Source organism: Schistocerca piceifrons, chromosome 11, assembly GCF_021461385.2.
Source record: "Schistocerca piceifrons isolate TAMUIC-IGC-003096 chromosome 11, iqSchPice1.1, whole genome shotgun sequence".
NCBI lineage: Eukaryota > Metazoa > Arthropoda > Insecta > Orthoptera > Acrididae > Schistocerca > Schistocerca piceifrons.
In genome coordinates this window covers 70,818,059-70,837,330 of record NC_060148.1, presented here as the reverse complement: position 1 = coordinate 70,837,330, position 19,272 = coordinate 70,818,059, and the positions used below count along the sequence as shown (strand labels likewise).

The 19,272-nt window shown below is 43.6% G+C and overlaps 1 protein-coding gene across 3 annotated transcripts in view; it reads left to right on the top strand.

The window, feature by feature from the left end:
• Window positions 1–19,272, top strand: part of LOC124719980 (ankyrin-1-like) — a 301,612-nt gene that overhangs the window by 229,947 nt on the left and 52,393 nt on the right. Inside the window, exon 2 of one of the 3 annotated variants that reach the window (XM_047245204.1) lies at window positions 11,268–11,496. The exons of the other annotated variants lie outside the window; for them this stretch is intronic. The gene's annotated coding sequence lies outside the window, so the exon portion shown is untranslated. The remainder of the gene's footprint in view (window positions 1–11,267; window positions 11,497–19,272) is intronic. 3 annotated transcript variants of the gene reach the window in all.

Genomic DNA, 19,272 nt, shown 5'->3' with positions numbered 1-19,272 from the left:
CTTGTGAGGAACGGTATCGAAAACCTTACGGAAATCTAGGAATATGGAATCGATCTGAGATCCCATGTCGACAGCACTCATTACTTCATCGGAATGGAAAGCTAGCTGTGTTGCACAAGAACGATATTTTCTGAATCCGTGTTGGTTATGTATCAATAAATCATTTTCTTCAAGGTGATTTATAATGTTAAAGTACATTACGTGCTCCAGAATCCTCCTGCAAATTGGTCAGTGATATGGGTCTGTAATTAAATGGATTACTCCTATTTCCTTCCTTCAGTATTGGTGTGACCTGTGCTACTTTTCAGTCTTTAGGAACAGACCTTTCGTCAAGTGAGCAGTTGTATGTGATTGCCAAGAAAGGCGGTATTGCATCTGCATACTCTGAAAGGAACCTGATTGGTACACCATCTGGACCGGAAGAATTGCCTTTCTTAAGAGATTCGAGTTGTGTCGCAACACCTAAGCTACCTACTTTTATGTCACTCATGCTAACAGCTGCTGTGGTTTTTCAGAGGCACAATCATCGGTAACTTCTCCATCGCTATCGCGGTGTTGACTGTTTTTTACCACTCGTGTACTTTACATACGACCAGAATCTCTTTGGGTTTTCTACCATATTTTGAGACAATATTTCATTGTGGAAACTATTAAAAGCATCTCGCATAGACGTCCGCACTAAATTTCGAGCTTCCGTGAAACTTAGCCAGTTTTGGGGCTTCTGCGTTCTTCTGATTTTGGCTTGCTTTTTTCGTTGCTTCTGCAACAGTGTTCTGATGTGTTTTGTGTACCGTGATGGATCAGTCCCGTCTCTTATTAACTTAGATGGTATGAATCTATTGCTGTCGATACTGTATCTTTGAATTTGAGCCATATCTGGTCTACACTTACATAATTAGCTTGGGAGTAATGGAGACTCTCTCTTAGGAAGGCATGAAGCAGAATTTTTATCTGCTGTTTTAAATAGATATATTTTGCGTTTATTTTTAGTGGTTTTGGTTGATACGGTTTTGAGTCATATATGGCAATTAACTTGTGCATCACCAATTTTAAGAAAAATGCACATCTTGTAGTTTACAATTACATATCACACGAAAATTTCTGGTTTTCATCGCAAGTATACGTTCTTAATTACAGATATATTATAAAAGATTGCAAAAGATGGTTGAAGATAAAACATTACGTGATTAAATTTTTTGGAGAAAAATTAAAAAGTACTGTTTGAATATGCCCATTGTTTTGTAGGACAGATGTGGTCTCACATGAGCCAGAGTGATAAATGTCGCAGAAAGATGGAAGACAATTTTGATGGCGTCGAGCACGCTGTACAAATGAATTATTTTTAGAGTTGTGGTCGTAACACTGCAGTCTGAACCCGGCAGAATTGATATGGAGCCAAGTTAAGGTATTTGTCGCGAGAAATAACAAGACATTACGCTGTCAAACGAACTGCAACTAATGCGCGAAGCTTTGTGACACGGCACTGCCAAACGATGGCGAACTGCAGAACAGCACGTCACGAAAGAGGAGGAGGAAATGTGGACATTTTTGTGGCTTGGGGTTCTGTCTCTGATGACTCGTTATCAACGTAGTTGTACTGAAGTGTATTCAGCGGTGTCCGATGTGGAAGGAGTTCAGAGATTACCAGACAGCTGACTCCGATACCTTCAGTGGCTTAGTATTTTACTACATTGCGCTACTACAGTGCGCTTTCACGCCACACACAGCTCAAGTAGAAAAATTACCCTCGTTAGTCACGAATTTTCATCACTCCTGCTTTTAATTAAAATACTATGTTCGCTAATATCGATGGCATGTTATACTTTCCGTCCGGTCACCTAAGGAGAAAACACCCGAGTTTTGCCATATATTATTTCCTTCTGTTTAAAAATTCACATCCAAAGCTGTATTGTCCTCTGCTCGTCTCTGTTTACGTCCGAACCGCCACTGCTCACACCAGTGCACGTTAGCTGGACCACTTGCCCGGCCAGCGCTGTCAAAGCTAAATGCACCGGTAAAGCTGTTGTCCCGTATTACAGCACAAGTCGATACGCACAGCATAAAACGAACCCTCATCATCGTACTTGATTGCACTTGTGATCGCTTGGTTTCCGCTCCTCCTGAAACTAAATCCAAAGAGGTTCCAGCAAACGCGGAAGAGTACATAGTGTAATGTTTACATGAAGTTTATTGTGATGAACGGAGTATATTCCGATGTCCAGATTTGCACTACATTCAACGCACTTTGCCGTATATATCATGCCTTCCAAATTAAAATCTTAAAACTGCTAGGGCACAACCACGTACCGTAAAACAAGACTCCCCACCGAGTGTCCCAGCGACGCCACACACTGGCTTTGACCTGTGTCGTAGTTTCACGTGACTCTCTCTCTACTCCCAGTACAGAGCCAGAACACAACACTGACCTTTGTTTCCCTCCCACATTGTTGCTTGGAAGGCGGGGTGTGCTGACACGTTTCTGCAGCTGCGACTGAAAGGGCAGTTTGTGATTTGGTGAAGTGTATGAATGTGCTGTGATGGAAACAAACTAAATAGTCCTTCTTACTACACGTATTTTACGCATACTGCGTTTTGGTGAGTGGTTTATCCGGCGTTTTCGTCGTCGGTCAAAGATGGGCAGCGGTAGCAACAGGTGCGGTGTTTTCTTATTCCTAGTGTGGACACATCTCGTAGAGTACTGGTCCGTATTTCCTTTCACGAAATTCGTGCAGCAAGAATCGTCATGTGCTGTTAAATGTGCATTCAGTCTGCGTCGGAAAACAATATCTTTACTATTCACTCTTTAGGTGTTTCTGATCACGTGATCTTCTGATGCAAACCTGTAAAGTGTTATACGGAACTCAGAATTCAAATGATGGTTCACTCGTCAGTATGCAAATGAAGACAGTAATAAATTTGTCATCGGGATGGAAATTTCATTTTTAGCTACGTAATGCATACGAAGTTATACGGAGAATTTTCCCGTCATTTAGAAGTCAGTAACTTTTCTCATGACTTCAGTTGTGCCGTGTTGTGGTTGGTGGGAAACAGCAGTCGCAGTAGACGCCAGGTTATATTCAGTTTCCGCGAAGCGTAAGTGGTGCATTTCGGAGTCATTATTTATTAAGTTGCACACCACGAAACTCTGTGATACATTTTAGGGTACATAGGTATTGGAAAACTGAAACGCCCTTCGCAAGTGTGCAGTCCAGGCATGCAGTACGAGCATTGGACAGCGTCTCCAGTACTTGGAGCTGGAACAACGGTTCTGCTCGATTGGTCGGCTGTGTTCCTGTGAAGACAAAAAAAGGAAATGGCGGAAGACAAGACTTTATGTGGGCCGTCAAGAATGGTTAAAAAAAGAAACTTATCACACCGTTACCCCGTGAGTTGACATTTGCACGTGACTATTATAATTATTTATGCATCAAAAAAGTTGTCATTTTTCATGGCTGCTACTGGATAGGAGGTCCTAAATTCCGTATTATGAAACAGCACCGTTTCAGGGCAGCTCTACATGGAAGATTTTTTAAAACACGACACTTTCTTTCTGATGTGTTATCAGACGTCATATAAGGACGTATCGGCTGCTAAAGCCTTCATTACAGTCAGTTTACGGTGCGGGGGCTGATCTTCCAGCGGTTGATTGTGAGGCAGCGGTTGTAAGCGTTGAGTTACAGAGCAGAGGGTAGCTACGGAGGTGACTCGCGTCCTACCATCTCACCTTCACGTTTGTAAAGGTTCTGGGACTTCTTTATTAAGTTAATTGCAGTTAGTTCTTAGATATTAGACATTGTGTACATACAGTAGTTCCCTTTCTCTGGAGGCGTGCGTCTCAGGTCTGGGTTGTCATTGTCAATAATTTACAAATCTACATATTAAGTGTGAAACTCGCAAATGTGAATAAATATTCACACGTTGATCATCTGGAAAAGCAAATTGCCATTCAAAATAAAAAGCATAGAACTGAACGACACATTTGCCACATAATAAAAAGGTAACGTAGTCTCAGCTATACATAAAATTTAGCCATATGTGAAGTGTACAAAAGACAATTTACGGGCTAGTTTTTCTAGGCCACTTCTTTCCCAGACAAAAATCTCCCATTAAAGGCTCTCTTCAACCACCTATATTACGCTTTTCTTGATTTTATTACACATAATGCTACAGATAGTGGCGTGTTTTCGAGAGATGCTAGCTATGTTGAGGTTTCGAAAAGGCTTTACTTACTGGACACAAGGTAAGTGAGCTGATCGTTTACCTCACTTGTTAGAATGACTGCCCCTCCCCTTTTTTTCTGACTACGGACCAACTCCACACATCAGTTTTCAGATGTTTTAAAAATAAGTTTATTTTCTTGAGAAGCTTGAATGAGCAGGTTATTGGAATATGTGCTGGCTGGCTTAAGATTCTTTTTGCTTGTAAATCAGCAAGTGGTCTCACTTTTGGTGTTGATGAAGGTGTATTAGCAAAAGCAGTTGGCACAACTTTTTCAGTAAGTTTCGGAGCTAATTCTTGCCAACATCTCTCCCTTATCCACAGCCCGGTCCACATGAATGCAATACTTATGGCGTCAAAATAACGTCACGTTTGCAGAAACTCCTGTGAACTGCAAGTTGCCCTTAACACAGCTCCGAGATCACACCACAGCGCTACGGAAGACGAAATACACTACTGGCCATTAAAATTGCTACACCAAGAAGAAATGCAGATGATAAACGGTTATTCATTGGACACATATATTATACTAGAACTGATATGTGCTTATATTTTCACGCAATTGGGGTGCATAGATTCTGAGAAATCAGTACCCAGAACAACCACTTCTGGGCGTAATAACGGCCTTGATACGCCTGGGCATTGCGTCAAACAGTGTTTGGATGGCGTGTACAGGTACAGCTGCCCATGCAGCTTCAACACGATACCACAGTTCATCAAAAGTAGTGAATGGCGTATTGTGACGAGCCAATTGCTCGGCCACCACTGACCAGACGTTTTGAATTGGTGAGAGATCTGGAGAATGTGTTGACCAGTGCAGCATTCGAGCATTTTCTGTAAGCAGAAAGGCCCGTACAGGACCTGGAACATGCGGTAGTGCAGTATCATGCTGAAATGTAGGGTTTCACAGGGATCGAATGAAAGGTAGAGCCACGGGTCATAACACATCTGAAATTTAACGTCTACTGTTCAAAGTGCCGTCAATGCGAACACGTGGTGACCGAGACGTGTAACCGATGGCGCACCATACCATCACGCGGTGTGATACGCCATTATGGCGATGACGAATACACGCTTTCAATATGCGTTCACCGCTATGTCGCCAAACACGGATGCTGTAAACACAACCTGGATTCATCCGAAAAAATGTTTTGCCATTTGTGCATCCAGGTTCGTCGTCGAGTACACCATCGCAGGCGCTCCTGCCTGTGATGCAGCATCAAGGGTAACCGCAGCCATTGTCTTCGAGCTGATAGTCCATGCTGCTGGAAACGTCGTCGAGCTGTTCGTACAGATGGTTGTCGGTCTTGCAAACGTCCCCATCTGTTGACTGACGGATCGAGACGTGGCTGCACGATCCGTTACAGCCGTGCGGATAAGATGCCTGTCATCTCGACTGCTAGTGAAACGAGGCCGTTGGGATCCAGCACGGCGTTCCGTATTACCCTCCTGAACCCACCGATTCCATTTTCTGCTAACAGTCATTGGATCTCGACCAACGCGAGCAGCAATGTTGCGATACGATAAACCGCAATCGCGACAGGCTACAATCCGAACGTTATCAAAGTCGGAAACGTGATGGAACGCATTTCTCCTCCTTACACGAGGCATCACAACAACGTTTCACCAGGCGACGCCGGTCAACTGCTGTTTGTGTATGAGAAATCGGTTGGAAACTTTCCTCATGTCAGCACGTTGTAGGTGTCGCCACCGGCGCCAACCTCGTGTAAATGCTCTGAAAAGCTAATTGTTTGCATATCACAGCATCTTCCTGTTGGTTAAATTTCGCGTCTGTAGCACGTCATCTTCGTGGTGTAGCAATTTTAATGGCCAGTAGTGTATTAATAATAATAGTAACCTCAGAGTTTTTCAGATGATCCAGTTATCTGTAATGTATTGTCTGCAAGAAGCTGCATAAATATTCAGTCAGATCTTGATAAGAATTCAAAGCGGTGGAAAAACGGCAACTTGATTTAAATGTTCATAAATGTAAGACTGTGCCTCCACAAAACGAAAAAAATGGTGTTCTATGACTATAATATCAACGAGTCACTGTTGGAATCGGCCGACACATAAAAAGTACCTGGTATGAAATGGAATGACGACATACGCTTAGTTGTGGGTATAGCTGGTGACTGACTTCCGTTTACTGGAAGAATACTGGCGGGGATCAGTCAGCCTACAAAGGACTTTGCTCACAAACCACTCGTACCACCGATTCTACAATGTTGCTCAAGTATGTGGGACCCGCACCAAATAAGACTAACAAGGGATACTGAACGTATACAGAGAAGGGCACCACGAATTGTCATGGATTTGTTTGAGCCGTAGGAGTGTAACCGAAGTACGCAAGGAACTGAACTTCCAGACTCAGACAGACCCAAACTATCCCGAGAAAGTGTATTAACAGTTTCAAGAACCGCCTTTAGATGGTAATGCTAGGAATATACTTCCAACCCTCTACGTACCGCTCACATAGGGATCGTGAGGATAAGATTAAAATAACTACTAAGCGTACAAAGGCATTCAGTCATTCTTCCCGCGCTCCATACGTGACTGGAACAGGAAGAAACCCTGACAACTGGTACTGTGGCACACACTCTCTGCCACGGTCGTTTGCAGAGCATGTAGATGTAGATGCAAATGTAGATGCTGTTGAGCATCGTATTATCAAAGCGTCTTCCGTAGTTTCGGGCAATTCTCGTTCTCATTTTCTTTTCTTTTTTCATCGCAGTGCATCTTAGTTTTCGTTACATCACAGACGCAGGATTTCTGCTGCAGATTTCTTCTGCACTTTCTCGAGCCGGCCTATTCATCCACAGTTGTTCCTACTTGTACTTCGGTCGATTCCCAAGTTGAGCTCCCATTTTCTCTTTCAAAATTACCTAATGCTGTTTCTAATTTCAGCTCGCAAGTACTGTGGATTCCTATAAAATTTTAATGATTCCAGTTTAAGTGGATTGGCTGTAGCTATTTGTTATGATTTGCCTAAGGCTTCTGTGCATGTACTGTATTTGCAACATCTAGCGTTTCCTTAACTGTACTTTCCAGTTCCAAAACTCCTGCTGTTTATTCGCTCCCAAGTGTCTCGATAATGTCCGCACTTGGCTTACATACAGGATGGCGCACGAAATGTGTTACCATTTTGTTTTTGAATGTAAACTTTGTCAATACAGTCTGAAAGGAACATATACTACAATGAGGAGCCGTCCATGGAGATTTGTTCTAACTGAGCACATGCTCAATATGTCCGCCATTGGGGAGCCAATTTTGTCCGTCATTGAAGCGAGCTGGAAGCCTGAGTGAAATGATCTGTACGTCGAAATGCTCGTGTAAAAACTCATAGTCCAGACCTCAATCCATGTGACTTTCTTCTTTGGGGGTACCTAAAGGAAAAAATATCCCCGGAACGTTCACTTGATTTAATGGAGCTCAGAAAACTTATTTTTCAAGCTTCCACTGAAATTGCGGAAGACATGTGCCGTAGGTAATCACTAACTTCAGTATTCGTTTGAAGGAAGGTCGGAAACGAAATGGCGGACATATTCAGTATGCGCTGAGTTAGAGCAAATCTCCATGGGCGGCTCTTCATTGTAGTATATGTTCCTTTCAGATCGTATTGACAAAGTTCATATTCAAGAACAAAATGGCAACACATTTCGTGCGCCACCCTGTATGTTGCCAGTGAACATGGGCATTCGTTTTAGTAGATTAAAGAATTCCCTATGATCACCATCAGTCACATCCCCCATGCTCCTGTTCTAGCCACCTGACAACCAGCCTTTCCCGCTCACTCTTTTCTGTTCTCCCTCTATCCCACTTAACCTGTTTCCTGCCTCTCCAAATGCCGCGTGGTTTGAGGCGCCGTGTCACGGATTGCGCGGTCCCTCCCGCCGGAGGTTCGAATCCTCCCACGGGCATGTGTGTGTGTGTGTGTGTGTGTGTGTGTGTTGTTCTTAGCATAAGTTAGTTTACATTAGTTTAAGTAGTGTGTAAGTCTAGAGACCGATGACCTTAGCTTCTTCAAATTGCGCAGTGTCGTCCTTGATTTTAAGTTCTGAACGTTTCTTCCATATCATCATCAATTTCTGAGCTCAGTGATTCTACTGTAGTCGTTAAGGTGCCATATTCGGCAACTAAATCTCAGTTCAGCTCGTCCTTTGACGCCAGCAAGTCTGCAGTCTGCCTTTAACTCTTCGCTGTGTGCTTATTCTTTTTATCAGCGTGGCCAAATTGGCCAATCATGTTCTGCTCAGAGCTACATGCTCTGCTGCCCTCTGTTCACTTATCGTTGCTTCAGCCTCGCTCGCACTCACACTTAATAAGTTGTGCACTCGACCTGAAACACTGCTAGCTGTGACTGGAACAGGCTGTGCACGTCCTAAATCTAAACATCTCCGCTGCACCACTGAAGTCTGGCTCACTCATTTGTCTCGAATCGGAGGAACCTACCGTTTCATTTTGCACATTTTCGTGGCTAAAAGTGGGGAGAACCTATCTCCTACACGTGTCTGTACCTTTTCAGTCTCTTTTTTGGGCATTTCGTCTACTGACTCCTCACCACCTTTTTTTCTTTTCTCCTCGTACTGCTTTTGGAGCGAGTACACGTAACAGTTTCCGAATAACGCAAATGAAAATCTTATACAAAAAAACACTACCTGAAACAGTCACTTCAATAACATGCTAAATTTTTACCAAGTTCATCACACTGGCTAAACAAGAGTATTCATCACAAGCAACCTGATAGAATGAAAATGAGCTTCACACGCAATTCCCAGCGCAAAATCATTGTCACACCGAGGATTAATTACATTTAAAAAACTCCCCAATCAAAAGGATTACAACGAAAAGCTCCCAAAGTACCATAAACACACTTCACACAAAATTCAAAACAGACATCAAAGACGACACTGTTTCATAAAGCAAGCAACAACGCTGATCAACCACAATGAAGTAATTGTGTGAGATCTGTAGAAAATAAAATTTACATGTTAGTACACCCTAACAATGTCACAGCATCGATATAAGATCCCTGGGGTGACCGAAACCCTGTGCAGAAGGGTCTCGCCATTATGAAGGCTACCTGTTCTCCACAAAATTCAGATTTAATGGCAAAGTCGGTGTTCCGAATGAAACATGTTCCTGACCTCAAATACCAACAGCCACCAGGCAAACAGAGGTTATTTTCGTTTTCGTTTCATTGAGCACGCACCAGACACACAAACTTAGATTGTGGCTGAAATTCGTTCATGTACTGGAAAAATAGCCGAGAAAACCACCACCTGTCAGGCTGTTGTATGAGCTAAGGAATGAAATATCCTCGTACTGGATACACAAGACAACATATTACAATTTTATTGATTGATCGCTATTAAGGGAAGATAAGAACTGAATGATTTGAGGGAGCTTGACTAGGAAGCAGAGTGGCTCTATGAGGTGGTATGTAAAGAGCCACTCGACATTTATGTCTGAATTAAAACACACGAAAATATTAAATGGTGCTTAAACTTCGACATATGGTACGTCTCTCTCGAATGCAGCCTCCAAATGCGGAACCCAATCTGCTAAATATGGGGTAGGATTTACTTGATGCAGACACTGACCATCCATACATTATATAGTTTTGAAGAATGCTTGCTTATTCTGCTTTTAAGTACACTGGGACAGAGAGCAACTACTTTCGGCAGTCAACTTCTGAGGACAAAGGCCCATTGCAAGAATTCACTATAAATCCAATAATTAGACAGTACAATTACTGAATAAGAGCACCTCTACTCTGTACTTGACAAAGAATTTTATGTTCGTTTTTGGCCTCTAATATGAGACACACAACTCGTGTGGGGGAAATGAAGTGGTTCTAGCACTACACATTCCACCCTCCAAAGGGACTTCACAGTTGAAAATATTCTTTCCACAACAATATTTGTGTATAGTACAGCAGGAGCAAAATTCACAAGCGTGTCTATATTTTTACATGAAGTACCTGTACTTTTAAGTGTGTGGAATATATCACACAGTCTCTTAACTGTTTCCAAATTAGCTTTTTCCAATTCCTCAAATTTCTGGGATACAATGTTCACGCATCGTATCTCGTCTGAAATGTTGCACATTAGTCTACTGCCTTAAGAATTATCAGAAAATTTAAAAGTTCAGCCCAAGAAACAGTATTTTTTTTTTTTTTTTTTTTTTGTGTTATCCAATGAGATGATTTCAGAGGTTGAGGTGGAGAACTCTACTTTTCCAAACAAGTCACAAAAGTGTCTTAGAATTGGTAAAAGGCTCGTATTTTGACTGAGTGAAAGTACCTTCTTTTCCAAGTTAATTAAAATGGTATTGATTATTTCTTGAAGCAAGCTGAAACTGTGGTTATTTCCAACTTTTGGATTGAATTTAAAAAAAACATTTTCAATGGGCATTGTGTGAAATGAAGCCAAAGAAGTGACCGTCGGTTCTCGAAAATTTGTTTTAGCAACGTGGGACATGTATTCTGAGATAGAAAACAAGATTTCAAAGGTTCATACATGTCAATAACTTTTGTAACTCCTGGCAACAATGACAACCATCTAGTTTTAATACTACCAAGAACTTTCCCGTATCCAGTATCAACGAAATCACAGAAAGATTTCAGTTGGTCCACACGTTGAGGGTAAATGTGTGTCGTGCTCAGTGTAACTTATTTTAAGTTAGAGCAAGTAGTACGTGAGCCCAGGCACCGATGACCTCAGCATTGATATCCCTGTAACGTTCTTTAACGACAACTTGTCACACTCGTCCGTCATTTCTGGAGTAGCAAATGATCGATACGAATCGCGAAGCTCGCGCGTAAGTCACTGGCACTCAGCACGAAGACGGAAGATGTTGTGTTCACACCTCTCCTCATCCCGTGACCAAAATGCAGCGTCTTTGTTCCATCTTTGCGTTCACCAAAAGCGGTACTGGGAAATCGGTTGACGAAATCGGGTTTTTTGGGGCGCCAGGCGAAGGGTGTGTGTGTTGCCAGCTGTATAGCGCGGTTCGAGATAACTGACTGTGGCGTGGATGGGACGCAGGCGGTCCGGCAGTGCCGACACAGACGTAGACGCCCTGCTGCAGCCGTTCCCTCGCCTGCCGCGCGAGCTGGCAACGCCGCCCCGTGACGTCAGCGCTGGGTGGGGCAGCCGGCTGTCTGTGCGGCCCAGTTGTGACGCAGCAGCCTGGAGGGAAGCGGCGTGCCACGTTGTCCTGCCTGCCCAGACAGAGCTCGTGTATCTTGTGTCTCCACGGGAATACCTCAGAAAGGTAAGGCAGGAATTTATGGGAGCGGCGGATGTTCTGCACGCTTTTGTGTGGTTTTTGTCGCGTAACTCACTTACTGCTCTTGTCTAATACTTTGTCTTACTTTGAAAAATTACGACCGCTACGAACAAAGGGGGTGGCTAACAGTGTGTTAAATTACCGTCTTGAGTGTTCAGTGGTTTATTGGTCGTTACTTACGGCCTTGCTCCAGTCTATGAAAACTTGAGCGAGAATAACGTGGAACGAATGGAAAATAACGCCACATTCAGTCGGCTAGTGTTTCGATGTGCCAGTGTAGATTTCCACGGAATTCACGTAGAACAGGCATTTAAAATGAAAACCTCGCGTTCTTGATTATGTTCGTAGGACGCAAGTTTACGAAAACCATCAAACGCAGAACTTTGCAGTAAGCGAGTTTTAGTGCGACAAGGCGTGTAGCGGCTTGCAGGCGTGGGAGAAATTTATTTTTTAATGTTTCGCGTAATGTGGCGGAATTCAGACATCTGAAATGTTGTCAAGATGTACTCATTCAGTGGTATAATCTTAAATTGCGGTTGTCACACAGTAAGAGAAGTACCGAAGTTGGAAACATTGCGCGTCGCGAGGTAACGTGACTAAGGGCGCTGAAATACGCGGACGTTAGTCAGACAGTATTTCAGAATGAGGGCAGTTACCGACTTCCAAGAAACTGCACGCAAGACTACGAGAACTGGAGAGATTTTTCCGCTACCCCCCTACTCCGGCCACGTTGTCGCTGTTCATGGAGTCAACTTAGACATCAGACGTATCGTTGTAGTTTGTCAGTACCTACCTATTCGCGACGCAGTTTGCAGACAGTATCCCCACACCCTGTAGGGTATCTGCAAAAATTACATCGTCGTACGGCTCACACATCAGTAGACATGACGTGTCAAAAATTTAGACGCGCGATAAACGGGCTTTTCTTTAAAAAGCAGCGCAAATTAAGCAGACTATGTTTACCCAGTATTTCAGAATGAGCACTTGCTTTCGAACACACATTAAGAACAATTTCAAACCGTTTCTAAACTTTATCTCGCTTACATGCTTAACATCAGATGTTACACGCGTAAACTCGTCTGCAAAGTAATGAGACGTCGGAAGCTGTTTCGTGCGTGGGCGTTGCGGATCCTGAAGTCCGTTCGCGAATCACAACTCGTGGCGTGACGCCGACACGCTTGTGGCGATGAGACGCAGCACTCGCCTTCATTTGCGTATTTTCACAATGTTCTGGAATTAAGGTTATGGTCAACGAGCAATCTGTAGCTTTCCCCAACACCCTCATTACAAACAGGCGACCATCTGCGTAGTAGTTGGCGAATTCTTGAGAATTTATCGTAATGTTTGTACTTCACGAAATAAACATTTCGTATTTTTATCGCTCTGTCACGTCTCCTCGTTTGTGATTTGCTGATGAAATTTTTTAGCGCTCTGCAACGCTGCATCGCTTTGTTGGGCTGTTCTCGTGTTACTATTTGTCTGATGAGAGAGCCCGGTGTGTCGACAAAGCAACGCGTCAGCCATCTGAGAGAGGCGCCGTGTTGTGTGCGGCCTGCGCTTCAGTCGTGTATTATGTGAGGGAGGAATGAATGTCGGTGATTCTGACGCCGTCACTTACCAGCTTCTTCATTTCATGTTCAAATTACACGATTAAAGTGCAGTGTAGATTTCTATGTGCAGCCTGTAACGGCGGCAGAATCTAGATTTAATTTGTGCCATTTCCAGTGCAACAATTGTGAGAATCGAGGTAGATTTGTTGTTCCGTCAGAGGGCTGAATCACGTCAAAATTATAACATGTGTGGGGGCATTTGCCAATTGTTTGACAGAAACCTACAGTAAACGTTATTTCGTTTAGCCAGATACTGTTACAGAAGTCTTACCCGTTATTGATGGTAAGTCACAGTTTCGGAATTGTCGGTGGCCACTGACGTCGCATTTACAGACACTTCGGCATGAGAAAGTACTGAAGACGGCCTGTCTTGAAGAGTTCAAAAATGCCATGTGTCAGACTGCACATCGTCGTAAAATGCAAATTTGAATACCTAAACCATAAAATTGACAATTTCCTTGGCAAACAGGTAGATCAACACAACGACTGTTCAGTGTGCTCCCCTCATCAACTGCCAGCAAAGAACGCGTGACGTCACGGAAAAGTGACTGTCGTCACACGTGAGGGACAGGATCACTTGATAAAAGTTGCGCGAATTTTATGTGTGATAAGTAACCCGGAATCGGTGCTCTAAATGCCCTTCACTTTCGTGACGTGGAACTATGTGTGGTGGTTTTCGTATTTATACTCACCTATCACAAAATATACAACGCAATTCATGCACACCGTATTAAAGACCTGTTCAAAACGTGCCCCGTGTAGCGAGATTAGTTGTGCTGAATTGTCGGAAACTGACGTTGACGGATGAACAGTAGCTGCAGTCAAAACAGTTTAATAAAAAGGCCGCCATTTAATCGCGAATGTGTGGAATCCCCGTTTTGAGTCACACATCGACTGCCCATAATAAGGTAGCCAGATCACTCGTGACTGACGAGTGCGTACAATGTTTCCGGGTGCTTTCAATTCATTAGGTGTTCTGTCCACCAGCAAAATGTGATAGCTGCATAAAATTTCACACTGTGGTGTCTCACATGATACTTGGGCCGGCAGTAAACGTGACTCAACGTGGAGACGGTGGCGAGGTGTCGCCCTGACACGTGGCTGAGGGTAGCCTGCGTGCGGGAGGAACCGTGCTGTACCGGTGTGCGGACATTCGCCACGGTTTTAGCTGCTCCGAAGGGTTGGGTCCCTTGTCTCCCCCCCCCCCCCCCCCCCCCCTCCCCACCCGCCTCGTAGTAAAGCTACTTACTGAGCCTTTCCGCTGGTTTACTTAACACAGGACCAGAATCTCTTTCGAGTTTCCGCCACATTTATGGGGTATCAGTTCCGTCTCTTACTAATTTATTTGGTACGAATCTCTCGAGTGCTGTTGATAACATTTCTTTGAACTTTAAGCCTCATATGGTCTTAACTTACATAGTTTGCAAGGATTGGGGAGCGTCTCTTAGAAAGAAGTCTACCGAATTTTTAGCAGCTTTTATAAATAGATATATTTCGCCTTTAGTTTTGGTGAATTTTTTTTACGGAATTGATCCTCGCTATGACTGTGTGTTCACTATCCCTCTATCCGTCGTGATGCTCGTGATTATTTGTGGCGAAGAGGTCAAGTGTGTTTTCGTAACCATTTACAATTTGAACGGCCTCGTGGACTAATTGTTAAAAATAATTTTTAAAAAAGCATGAAGAACAATTACGCAAGTTGTTTTCTATCTACAATAGGGTGTGAAAATGTATTTTTCTCAACATACGGAAGGTAGATTGAAGTGATTGCCAACTATAACTGTATGAGTAGGGTACCTATTTGTGATGACTCAAGTTTTCTTTCAACTGTTCAGCAACTGTTTCGTCTGATACCGGGGGTTGGCAAAAGGAGCCACTTATTAATTTATTCGGGTTGTCGAATATAACCTTTGCCCACACTGACAGGAACTATCTGCTTCAGTGTCACTTGTGAGTTGGAAAAGGCATTACATTATTTTTCCTTACGTTGTACTTCTTGTTTCTGTTCTAGTGTAGATCATTACAATTACGGTTTTTCCCTCGAAAACCTAGGATGTTTTCTCTGTGACTCTGTAAATACCAGAGGTAAACAATGCAGAACAACGTACGTTACAAGCATAGCATTCTGTATTACTACAGTTCCTTATCTCTAACATTTTAAAAATGTACGTAGACTTTAGATGACATGTCAATCATAGAAGTTCTTATCTCTATTTAGTAGCGTATTTTCAGTCATGTTTTGAACATTGTCCCGCTACACTTTATTAACTAATGTTTCGCCGCAAGAGATATCGGATTTTAGAGAGTAAATTAATATGGAGTATGTCGTTCTTCTTTTCAAACGTTCACATACCTATTTCTTCTTTCCTTACTGTCTTTTGGGCATGCAGTTTTAGTAATTAAAGTAGGCACAAATGCAGCGATCAAAAAGAAATGATTAGCGTACATTCGCACTCTTTTACATCTTTCCGTCCTTGTTGTTCCCTTGGCGATGGACGGTTTCTATCTCACTATCTGACTTAATCGTCGGTATTGCTTTCGTTTCCCAAAAGTTATAAATGTTTCGATTTCGGAGAAGAAACTCTGTATTTCCCCAAGACGTCGATGAAGGAGGTCCCTTATGTACTGGTTGTAGTAAGATGTGAAGACGGCGGTTCGAAAGCGGACAGAAGTAGTACGAGGAAGGGCGTCCCTAACCTGAGGGATCGCTAGTCAAGTGTGGCAAATGTCCAGCGTGGCAAATGTCCGTCATTCGCTGTACCACTGTGTGCTTGTAGTCTGAAGTTGAGCCACTCGCAGAGCTCCATCGTGGGCTGTGACTGCTGTATGGCAGCGAAACTTGGTATGCTAATGCGCCCTTGCGGAACCGATTTACACTGGAAAGAAATGTTCCCATATCTAATGCATTGGGAACGGAGTGTGGACAGGAAGGGACAAACAAGTGAGAAAGGCAGAATGTCGATATTATTAACCGCCACTTGCAGAACTTCTTCAGTATGAGCACCGGAGACTTCCGCGAGGTGTTGCACAGTGACAGATTCGCACCTGGTATTGGAATTGATCTCCTCCGGCGCCAACTGGTTTCGCGTTAACGCTTTAGCATGTCTACAGTATTTCGCTGCCTTACCATACTCACAGACCACAGTGGACTTGGGTCAGTAGCTGCATTTTACGTACAAGCACCCGGTACTTGAATGTCTCAGACGGAGAAAAAAAAAGGTTCGTGAAAATTTCGCTGTCGCCTTGGTGGCCCATGTGGTCATAAACCATTTAGTAGTTAATCAGTTTAAAAAATCTGCAGTTTTCTCAGACTTCCGTCGTGTGTTTCACTTTTCTCAAAGCATCAAGGCTCTGCAAGTACCCGTATTTCCAGTACAGGCGGCTGCCTAAACTGGAGCAGCTCGCAGCTGCTGATAGCGGCCGTCGACATTGACCCGTGGCGTAATGTAGTGCTCTGATGGCTCTGAGCACTATGGGACTCAACTGCTGAGGTCATTAGTCGTAATGTAGTGCTGCGTGACGTCACACACACTCACGGATACAACAGAACGCGTGGCTGTTATATTATTTTCTGTAAAGTGTGTTGTGGAGAAGTGATCTGTTGCTTGGCCAGAGTTCTGGTGCAGGTTGTCAGGTTACAGTATGGTTGTCACTCAGCGGAGCCAAAGAAATGAAATGTTACAGTAACAATTTTTGTGTGGCACGTATTTCACGCATGTTAGCTTTCGAAGAGTGTCGTATGTCCGTTTTGGTGACGCACAGTTGGAATCGGCAGGTTCAGTGCTGGGCACCGCTTGTCCCTGGTGTGGAGGCAGGTCCACACCTGTGCAACCGGCCGGCCAGCCGACACGTGAGCACGGCGCCCCGCGGCAGCCAACACTCTCCGGACGAGTGCAGACCGCGCGCTCTCCCGTCCACGGTTTTTTTTCTTTGTTTTTCGTACTGCGTCTCACTGTTACGTTCCTGTGTTTCGCGCCCTTTCAAATTTTCGCAAGCCCATTGGCCGAGTGGTCTAAACAGAAACAAAATGGCTCTGAAGATCATCGTGCATACATACCTGTGACGCGAGTTCCCAGTAACATCCATTATGGCCTCTATTTTGTGTAGTCAGTGATGGAGTGGCCTTCTGCTAATATTTCAAGTTCATTTGAGTCAGCCACAGTGCAATGAAACCCTATTTTAATCGCTAGATTTTCGGAAATAAACATTAAGAGAAACAGGACTAGTAGAATTACAAACATTATGACTTAAATATAGGAGACAACCGCAATTACGACACACACACACAGTTTAATTACACAAACCCGTGACCAGTTTCAGATTTTCAAACATCCATTAAGTGCTCTTGCAAGCTGATCAGCACTTGCGTTAACCGCCTACGGCCAATCCAGCGATGCGAAATTTCGTCGTTTAGGTAGCAACAAACATCGATGGGCCCTGAAGGAATGAGTAGTCGAAACAACCACAACTGCAACATATCGAGGTAAGATGTACCCGCCACAGTTGTCTCACAGTATTAAAACGGCCCATTCAGCTTCGCCTGTCACACTGCACAGGATACATTAACCCTCGGCGAATCTCCTCCATGCGCCGAAATCACCTGAGGTTTTTCAGTACGGCACACTCTCACATTGCGGAGATAAACTTTTTCAGAAAAGTGTTAATTGCTTTGTCGCTGAATATCAGCGTGGGGGCGAAATGTCCATCCTCAGTTGACCCCTGCAATGTGGCGCAAATCTGAAGGCGCCGGCCGTAACAGTCCGCTTTTAATTGTTGTAAGGGATCCAGACGGTACGGTTTGGAGTGTAACCGCCGACGCACTGTCTTCCACACACTTTGCTGCGGTGTTAAGAGTTCGTGGCTTCTGCGTGCTGTTGACTTGTGTGGACTGCGTACAAAAATCTCGTTCAATCCCCCCACCCCCTTACACTGTTTTTTGCAGCTGCCACATTTGGTCAAATACCTCGCATGTTCCAACACATGAAAAGTCTTGCCTTGTCGGCATTTTGGCAAGACGCTGAATTCGTAATGGCACGCAATCATATTCGTACACTTAATACTTCGGAAAAATTCGAATTCTGAAAACGAGTGACTCGTTGATGGTAGCTCTCTGTCTCGCCTTTTATCTGTCGTCTTTAGTTTCTGCACCAGTACGGTGCTGAGCAGCTCAACTCGTGATCTCGATCCCCTTGCTCGTTTTACACAAGGCCAAGAATTCTTTAAATTCTTAGTCAGTCTGGTTGACAACATTGCATTTAAGAATTATTTCAATAACGTACATAATATCTGTGCACGTAATGTGCCTCCAAGAACACGTGTGAAATGTTAACCATCAAAGTACTTCTGTGCCCTTACAATTAATCACTGCTGCACCTAATTTTAATTCACAGAATCTGGTACTTTCTGAACACGCTTGGTTACACTTCACGTGCTGACTTCAATCCCAGTACATACACTGTGTACCGCACTGTCGGGAATCTTTCCGCAAGCAGCGAAAGATAATGTACGTAAATGTTGAGTATATGCCTACTTCTATTGAACCCATATTACTCCTCTGTGGTACACAATTTAATTATGTACGTACATGTAACCGATGCAGTTCCGCATGTAACTGACGTATACAAAGACGCAGGTATCGTTAATACGTCGAGTGTAAGTGTTTGAATTCTAAAATTGGATGTAGAAGTTCGTTATGTGGAGAGCCAAGTACGGAAAACCACTGCATCAATGGCTTTATTCTTCTTTCAGAATAATGCTGAAAAATTTATACACAAGTGCTTTCTAACGCGTAAATACCTAGTGTATGGTGAGCTATCAGTGTTGCTGTTCATTAACTTGTAATTCACGCCCTACCTACCCTTAGTTCATTTATAGTATCATTGAAGCGCTGTTCCTTTCCGTACATACAATTGCGATTACAAGTTACGAAATGCCACAGTAGGTGAAGTAACGTCCTCTATAAAGCACTGCAGGACCTTTGCTTGTCTCTGAGTTGCACAGCTGATACAATGAATTTTCGTTACCACTCACGAATAATTCCGTCTCTCGTTTATTGACGATTAAAATGCGTAATACTTGGGCAGATCTGTTGATAACAAATATCGTTCTCCTTACTGTTTATCAAAATATGCCCCCCGACCTTCATGCCTTC